Below are 7,089 nucleotides of genomic sequence, written 5' to 3'. Positions count from 1 at the left end.
ACACTGCATTCTTGAAAGCAGGATGTGATGGGATAGGAATTAAAACATGTGTAGTGGACTTTAATGAATAGCATTACATAAAGCGGTGTCTCTTCTGGCAACTAGTCGATGCACAAACTGGCTGCCATCAGAGAACGAGGTACCCTCATTTATTAGAGAAACTGCATTTACGTGATTCTTCATGTAGGTCACAGCTCAGATTAGACTCTGGAAACTAAGCAGCATTATGAGTGTGTAGCTATTGTCTGCTATTGATTTTGAGCTGAAGTCCCAGAACATTGACATTCAATGCAGTATTTGTAGAATTACACATTACAGAATATCAATGAAGTACAATAAACTATTTTTCTTCTCAGTGTTATGCTTTATTTGAAAATAGTAATTTGAAGATTTGACTCTCACATGGCAAAATAAAACAACATCCTTTTTGGTGTACTTGGTGGCCAGCGTCTGAGGTACTATCAAGAATATATCCGACATTTTAATGAAAATGGACCCATATAAAACATTTCTTAAAAAACACTGCTACAAACAACTTTTCCATTCTGACATTTTCATTGTAAATAAAGTGCAGTTGGTAACATAGTCTTCCCAGGAGGTAAATTACATATGAATGAGTTAGGATTTAATTTCCAGCAGTATCACTTTTATTGTTCCTGCTCCAACGAATGAATCCTCAATCAACGACAGTGCTAATAAATATGATAAATAATCCCATTTCCGAAAGGAAGTTCATTCAGGAGGACACACCATTCAGTGTCTTTCTCTTTTGAAATCAGAAATGTGCACTTATTCTTTCATATTACATTCTGGATGCAATGCTTTTTCTACTTTTCCAGAAAATTGTCTTTATTTCCTGACTTATTGTGTCTTGCCAGTCTTGCCTATTAAAAGAAAAAAACACAGATCATTTTGTAGCTCAGAGAAACATAATTATAATGTCTTTTAAATTGCCATGTGCTGTATACTTTTGTCCACTTTCACACATACCTCCTTTTTGGTACAATTGGCTGTTGTACAAACATTTTCCCCTATATCTATGGGATAACGTTCCTCCGTATCAAGAGTTATACATGGAATAAAGTTCTCACTAATGTGTATCAGAAGGAAAGTGTAGGTCACTGTGACGTTCTGTGTCCATATTGAGGAATACAAGCACCATGTTCCTTTTCATGGTCACAGAAAGCAAACGACATTTGTGGTGTGCATTTTATATACCTCACTGGGTAATATATTCCTTATACTACATAATTACACAATCATTTTCTATCCCCAGGTACCTTTTTAATCCTGGTCTCTCATTCTGCTGGAGGTGAAAAGCCTGAAGGTGTAGTGTACATAATGTAAATAAACACATAAAAATGCAATCGTACTTTCTGCACCCTTTCTAATGGAAGATGTTTTGTTTTGTGCATCAAAACCCATTCTCTGTGTAAAGGAAGCCATGCGAAAATCATAAACTCCAGCCACTTCCCAGTCACAAATACTATGTTTAGGGTTACTTTCCATCCTAGTAAACTCTGAGCGAAGGCAAACGTCTGACAATCACTTTGGCTGCACTAATATAACTCAGTTGCTTTAGACGAGTCACTGCATAAGGTCATAGAATTCCTAGATTACTCGCAATATTAATATAATGTGCAGTTTGAGGTACTTTATTCCTTCTAGAAGGCATGTAAGCCTGCCGACCACAAATCAATACTATTGTGTTGATTCATAATTCATTGATTCCTAGCTCAGTTTCACCAATGGTTCTTTAATAATTTGCGCCCCTGTAACATCTTTTTTGTCCTTTCCTCTTATCTTTCTTTCTTTCCTTCTTTCTCTCTTCTCTTCTCTCTTTCATTCTTTTTCCTTCCCCTCTTTATATTCCTCCCTTCCTTCCTTTTTCTTTCTTTCCTTCTACCTTGCCTGTGATCCTTCCTTCTTTTCATATATTTTCGTTCTTTCTTTTCTTCTTTTTCTTTCATCTTTTCCTTCTGTCCTTCCTTTTTCCCCTTCTTTCTTTTTTCTTTTCCTCTTCCTTTGTTTTTCTTGCCTTCTTTCTTGCTTTTTTTTTCTATTGACTTCTTTCATATTTTTGTCATTTTTTCCTTCTTTCTTCCTTTCTTTTCCCCTTCTATCTTTCTTTTATGCCTTCTTTCTTTCCTTCCCTTTTTCCTTCCTTCCTTCCTTATTTCTTTTTTCTGTCTTCCGTTCCTTCTTTCTGTCTTCTGACTTCCTTGTTCCTTCATTCTTCTTTCTTGCCTTTTTCCTTTTTGCTTTTTTCTTCTTTCCTTCTACCTTTCTTTATTTTCTTCTTTCTTTCCTCCCCTCCTTTCCATTTTCTATTTTTCCTTTGTTTCCTTTCCTTCCCTTGACTGCTTTCTCCTTTCTGTCTTTCTCTTTCCATCTTTCTCTGTTTCCTCCTTTCTTTCCTCCTTTTACCCATTTACGATACTTCTTTCTTTCTTTCTTTCTTTTATATTTTCTTCCTTCCTCTCTTCACTTTTCTTTCTTTTTTCTTTCCTTCTCTCCTTCCTTTTCTCCTGTCTTCTTTCTTTCCTTCCTTCTTTTCATGTTCTTCCTTCCTTACTTTATTTCTTTTTTCCTTTCCTCCCATCTTTCTTTTTTCCTTCCCCTTCTTCCTTGTTTCCTCTTATTCTTTCCTTTACTTTCCTTTATTTTTTTTCCCACCGGCTTTCTTGCATTCTTTCTCTTTGGTTTTCTTTCTTTCTTTCTTTCTTTCTTTCTTTCTTTCTTTCTTTCTTTCTTTCTTTCTTTCTTTCTTTCTTTCTTCCTTTTGATTTTACTAAAATTATGACACATGTACTTAAATGGGTTTTCAGCCACACTTCAGAAATTTGTCTCTCATCCACATTTGTTTTCCTCCTTTTATCCATTTATGTTACTTCTTTCTTTCTTTCTAGTACATTCTCTTCCTTCCTTCACTTTCCTTTCTGTTTTCTTTCCTTCTCATCTCCCTTTTTGCTTTTATTCTTTCTTTCCCCTCTTCTTTCTTTCCCTCCTTCCTTCTTTTCATGTTCTTCCTAACTTTGTTTCTTCTTTTTTCCTTTCCTCTCATCTTTCTTTTTTCCTTACCTTCCTTCCTTGTTTCCTCTTATTCTTATGACACATTTACTGAAAGGGGTTTTCAGCTACACTTCAGACATTTGTCTCTCATCCACATTTTTCTTCCACTGGCTTGAGCATGCATCATAAGTCAATGGGTGAGCCCACTTCAGCCATCGGCTGATGTCAAAATGAGTTACTGTATGCTGCCTTTTATCAAGTAGCAAATCCACACAAAACCACACAAAACCCTTCACTGACAGGGAGTACTATGTCAGTGTGTGCATTTTTGCCTTTATTCAATATTTATGCTAGATTGAAGAAGGCCTATCAGCTCCTATGTAATACAATTTAACAAAAAACCATGGCTAAACAAAACAAGAACTGCCAAAAGGCTGATCTATTGGCTTTGCCAATGCTTGTTTTGAGAATGCAAGGTACTTTTTACTTCTTGATCCCGTCTATATAGGAGCCATGCACAACATTCCTCTGCTAGTTTAACACTTGCAAAGCTTTTTCTATGCACAGAAATAACAATTTTCAAAAATTTTCTCTGTAAGTTTACCCAACACAAACATTTTTGATGCACAATGACTGTGCATGGAAAGAACACTAGAACTCTGATTACGAGTGCCCCAGATGGAGACTAATTAATCTAACTGGCAAATGCCATCACCATGGGGTGAGATATCTAACACCCTCTGAAATGGGGAATAACATGAACAAGTTAGTAATTACCAACCAAAGTCTGCAAGCAACAGTATTTACCAGGCATTTCCCCTTGGAAAATTTTAGTACGTTTATTCTTCCTGATTTTTGCGTTGGGAAGATTGCGAAGGGACTGGTATTGACCGCAAATCTCAGAATTCTGTTATGTGCGGTAACAAGATATATCGCTCACATGAGAATTTAAAGGCCCACTTGTAATTGGGGCCGCATTATTTCTGTGCAGTATATTTTATGCATAACGAGGGTATGAGTGACATAAATCATCACACAAGTCACCATTGTCACCGGTAAGTAGGAAACAGGAAAACTTCCAACCTTTTCGTAGTGGTGAATTTCTCCATAAAACTTCAAAAAGGTTGCAAAATAAAACTTCACGATTTTGCACTCAAATTATGAGCAAAATGCGTATCACGAGTGATGTGTACATTAAAAAGTTTGGTGCAATGCTGTGTTGGTAGAGGCGTCCATTGCCTATAAATGATCTTGTAGATACACTGCAGCTTACATCTTTTTTGTACACATGCTCCATGCAAACAGGTATTCTTGCCATAGACCAGACACTACCTCAGAGGCGCTGGAAGTAGGAGTGCGGGGGTGCTGCAGCACCCTCAAAATCAATATGCGGAAGTTCAGAAGATGGATGAGCTATACAGGTGCCTTTAAATGTTGTTTTTATCCTGCCGCTTTAGCAAGGGTTCAAAGACAGAGGTCTCATGTGAGGCTATGTCTTCTGACAAAATGCTGCTTACTCTTTTAACATTTAATTTTCTTTCTCTGGTTGCAAAGTTAAAGGGTTTTGTAAAGTGAACTATCTGACAATCTTGCTGGTCTACAAGGAGTGACAAAGGAAAGGCTGTAGGGTGTGATTTTGTTTCTAGCACATATCAACATTTAATTACCTGTAATTGAACTGTACACATATTTCAAAACCTAGCAGCAGTTAGGAAATCACAAATGAGGCACATTTTACTGTAATTCTGAAGTGTGATGGAAACAAAGATTTTCATAGGAAATCAAGACACTTTAATTGGTGAGGTGCAAATGATAAATATTTGCCAGAACCCGATTTGCACACATTATCTTTTGAGCGCTGTATAGTTTTATTGGGAATACAGCTTGTCAGTGCAAATTATGTTGTCATTTCTAAGGAAAATGCGTTGGCTGTAACTGACAGTGCGCAACCACACCATTTGCGACAGTGTGCTGCAAAATGCACCACTGGCTACATACTACACCCCTACCTCTCTGCAGTTGAACAAACGTATCTCATTTGCGACACTTGCTCTTTGTGCGGCTCTCGTATTTTTCACAATCCTTATCACTCCAGTGATGCAGCATTGATGGCAGCAGCCCCACTCTTTATTCCAGTACCACTGCACAAACCTCCTTCCATCATTAAACGCGAACACTTACGTGGCATACATTGAAATGCCTCAGAAGGAAGTCACTGAAGAATAAGTCTATTCTTAAGGATTAAATGTAGCCGCAGAGAGTGGCATTGTTGAGCTGCAGAATATGCAGAAGAATTCTTCTCAAGAGGATGTGCACTTTTATCTTACATGCTGGATAACGAATATGTTTTATAGAACATTTTAATTGAATCCGTGTTATACAATGGACCCTCACTGTTGATTATAACCTCTCGGAAAATGTGTCAAGCTATCAGGTGTGCATGAGTAAGGTTCTGTGAGCTGAACTAAACTTTGCCAGCACATTTCTCCTCTATTGCCATCAAAACACCAACGTGTAGTGGCCATCTTGTTTGTGGAATTAAATCCACCTGCAAGAAAGAACCCAAGTTACAAGGCAGCTGGTTAACCTGTTTAGGTAGGGCATAGCCAAGACTTCTTGATTTGAACAAACAAAGGGAGAGGGGCATTAGGTCATCCCCGCCCCAGCCATCAGTTGATTTGGGTCAGCCGTCTTCAGCCATTGGTTTAAGACAGTGTCACTCAGATGTTTGGTCAGCAAGAGGAATTATTAAATCTCAACATCACTCCATTGATTATCAGGTGAATTATCCCACTTCCGTGGAAGTGTTGCCATTGCAGGGCATGAGGTACAGTGTTTTCAGAAACAAGGGAAACTGGTTGTGCCATTTGGTGAAAGCAAAACCCATCTTTAAAAGACAGAGTCCTCCATGAAAAGCAACAAAGTCAGAGGGATAAATAGTTACTTGAAGCATATAAAGAATCTACAATACTCGTCAGGTGTCTAGACAATCACGTTTCTAAGAATTTTAAATATATAATAAATAAAACAAGATTTTGTTGAAAAAAACGCGAGAAATATTATAGAGCATTGACACATTTATCAAGATCAGAGCATAAGTAAGTGTTTCTTATATAGGTTGTGTTTCTTGTTTATGTGCCCATTAGTATTTTATATTTCTCTTTACATTTTCGGAAGGGCTGTCTATATTCCCGCTTTTCTTTTTATCCAGGCTCATGGGTTGCATCACCAGATATTACAGCTTAGCAGTAGCAAGACTGAACTGACCTTGTTAGTCATTGATGTAACGATCATGAAATGGGGCCATTTATTATAAATCTGTATCTGCAACTTTTCTCTATCCAACATTGTGGAGAATGTTTGCAACAACAGTGTCAAAAAATGTTTTTTTTTAGGGTGTCGGGCTTATTCTGGGATCTTTTTGGACGGACAAAGACTTGTTTTAGACTTCTTTCATGGAGAGGACTTCTTTTGGCACTACACGACTTTATTTCTTATTAGGATTCACTGAGAGTTTTGCCTATTTCAGGCTCCTATTGGGATGGTGTGGCGTTCGTTTGGGCTCTCTTTTAATGAGATTGGGTTCTTTTTGCATCCAAATGTGATACCACGCTCCTGCAGCCATTGCACCAAAGGTGATTTTGTACACCTATATGTGTTTGTACACCTGCATGTGATTTGTACTTGAAAATGTATCACCACACTCCTGTTGATGCTGCATCAAGAATGATTTGTCACCTAAATGTTATTTTACAGCTGAATGTGTTTTTCACTTAAATGTATTTTTGCACATGATAGTGTTTCCAATTTTTGACTAACGGCCTGATTATGAGTCTAGCGGTCCATCGACCACCAGACTCATGGGGGTGCGGTGGTCTCCCGACCGCCCTATTACGATTAGGTCGGTTGGACTGACATTGCCCCGCGGGAGCCAATAGGTAACTACCATTCCCTGGTTGTGTTGCGGCGGTCAGGAGGCCGTAATATGCTAGGTGGGACCGCCACAGGCCACCAAGCATATAATGAGTTTCCTCTCCACCGCAGTTTTCATGGTGGTTCCTCCTCCATGAAAACCAT

General features: G+C 38.1%; 1 protein-coding gene across 1 annotated transcript in view; it reads right to left on the bottom strand.

Annotated features, from left to right (window-relative positions):
* Window positions 1-596: 596 nt before the first annotated feature.
* Window positions 597-7,089, bottom strand: part of LOC146805930 (retinal guanylyl cyclase 2-like) — a 468,140-nt gene continuing 461,647 nt past the window's right edge. Inside the window, exon 20 of the mRNA XM_085620568.1 lies at window positions 597-884. The gene's annotated coding sequence lies outside the window, so the exon portion shown is untranslated. The remainder of the gene's footprint in view (window positions 885-7,089) is intronic.

Source organism: Triturus cristatus, chromosome 8 (assembly GCF_964204655.1).
Source record: "Triturus cristatus chromosome 8, aTriCri1.1, whole genome shotgun sequence".
NCBI lineage: Eukaryota > Metazoa > Chordata > Amphibia > Caudata > Salamandridae > Triturus > Triturus cristatus.
The sequence above is the reverse complement of the archived record's forward strand: the minus strand, read 5'-3'. Positions and strand labels throughout refer to the sequence as shown.